We start from the raw sequence: 2,289 nt of genomic DNA, 5'->3' as shown, positions 1-2,289 counted from the left end.
ATATATATATATATTTAAAACAGTGAAGTCCATTATTTTAGCCACATGTAGCCTAAATAAGCTCACCCTAAAAAATGCTTACTAAACATGACATTAGGACATAATTAAGTCATTGTGTGTGCGTATATGCGTGTGTATATGTTTGTGTTTGTGTGTGTTTGTGCTTGTGTGTGCGTGCGTGTGTGTTTGTGTGTGTTTGTGCATGTGTGTGTGTGTTTGTGTGTGTTTGTGAATGTGGGTGTGTGTTTGAGTGTGTTTGTGCATGTGTGTGCGTTTGTGTGTGTATGTGCATGTGTGTGTGTGTGTGTTTGTGTGTGTGTGTGTTTGTGTGTGTTTGTGCATGTGTGTGTGTGTTTGTGTATGTTTGTGCATGTGTGTGTATGTTTGTGTGTGTTTGTGCATTTGTGTTTGTGTTTGTGTGTGTTTGTGCATGAGTGTGTGTATGTTTGTGTGTGTTTGTGCATGTGTGTGTGTGTTTGTGTGTGGGTTTGTGTGTGTGTGTGTGTGTGTGTGTGTGTGTGTGTGTGTGTGTGTGTGTGTCTTTTTGTGTGTATGACATAATGAGGTCATAATCAATGTCAAAAATAAAAAGAACCTAGTTTCCAAAATCCAGGTCACTTCTGCACCAAAAAGGGGATTTTTAGAACATTTACAAAAAGAAGACTCCATTAAAAAAATAAAAAATAAAATAAAACAAATAAAACAAAGACATCACCCCCCTCCTCCCACAAAAAACTCACCAACCCCCCCCCCAAAAAAAAACAAAAAACAACAAACAAACAACCCCACCAACAAACAAACAAACAATCAAAACACAAAAACGAAACAAAATGATTTAAAGATAGCATAATATTTAATTAAAAGAAACTGAAAGTATAAAATGATTGCATTATGTATACATAGCTTTTCATGGGCACAATATTGCAGACAGAATAATATATCAGTTGCATATATACATTGTCATATATATATATTGAATTGCTTTATTTCCTTCTTGGCATAAAGAAGAATAAAGATGAAGAGGAAGTTTTCATAAATTATTTACATAACAAAACAAAGACAAGCAAGTTTTGCCTTTGTTGGTGAATCTGTCAAGACCATCACAGCCGTTGATGAGATTATGAGCAATACATATATTATATTTATATATATACAATGAAGTCAATGTGTTCACATAGAGTTATTGGTATCATCTTGAAGCTTGTTCACTTGTTTTTATGTGGATGAAAAAAATAACCGTTTATCTTAAATACAAGTCGAGATATTTGAGAATGAAAGAGGTGGGGGTCACCTGTTTTCAGAGGTAAAATTAGTGAGAAAATGTCTGAAAAAGATTAGTTATTTCCTTAGCTTAAGAGTCCGTGGTAACTGAAAATGTGTATCTTTTGAGCCTTTAATCAACGTTTTTCATTAAAATCCACACAGAAATCAGTTTTTTAATGGCCATAAAAGGTGTTGAGCCCCCCCCCCTCCCCCACCCCAAAAAAAAAAATTGATAAAAATTCACTGACCTGACCATCAATGATTTATTTATAGAGGCACCAGCCATAAAAATTCACAAACCTGCAGAAAAATGCAAGTTTCTTCACTTTGATTATTTTGAGGAGAGCCTGATTCCACCACGCTGCCTCACACAATGTCATACATATATACACATAGAAAAGTATCAGAACCAGATGGCAATGATTATAAAGTATGTACAAGATACACAGAAACCAGAAAAGATAAGAAATGACAAGATAAGATAAAATAAAACAGAAAAGATAGATAAGAAAGGATAAGAGAAGAGAAGACAATGTAACAAGGTAAGACCAGATAAGATAAGATAAGATAAGGTAAGACAAGATAAGATAAGGTAAGACAAGATAAGATAAGGTAAGACCAGATAAGATAAGATAAGGTAAGACAAGATAAGATAAGTTAAGGTAAGACAAGATAAGATAAGATAAGATAAGGTAAGACAAGATAAGATAATATGATAGTAAGAAAAGAGAAGAAAAGACAAGATGAGAGTAGAAGATAAGAAAATACCAGAAGATACAATAAGATGTTGTTATCGACTACGAAATTGTTGATCGTAAGTTAGCCTAGGTCTAGAACTATTTGTGCACGAAACAAAGCATTTTGGAAAAATCAGGGAAAGCAGTTTGCGTGGATTTTTACAAGTTAGGTCCTAGCCACATGTATGCTGGGGGGAACTCCTGCAAAGTTTCAAAGTTGTGGGTTAGGTAATAAAGGAGGAGTTTGTGCACAAAGCCTCCCAAGTCCACTTTTATATATATATAATAA

This window comes from Aplysia californica, unplaced genomic scaffold (assembly GCF_000002075.1).
Source record: "Aplysia californica isolate F4 #8 unplaced genomic scaffold, AplCal3.0 scaffold00180, whole genome shotgun sequence".
Classification (NCBI taxonomy): domain Eukaryota; kingdom Metazoa; phylum Mollusca; class Gastropoda; order Aplysiida; family Aplysiidae; genus Aplysia; species Aplysia californica.
The sequence above is the reverse complement of the archived record's forward strand: the minus strand, read 5'-3'. Positions refer to the sequence as shown.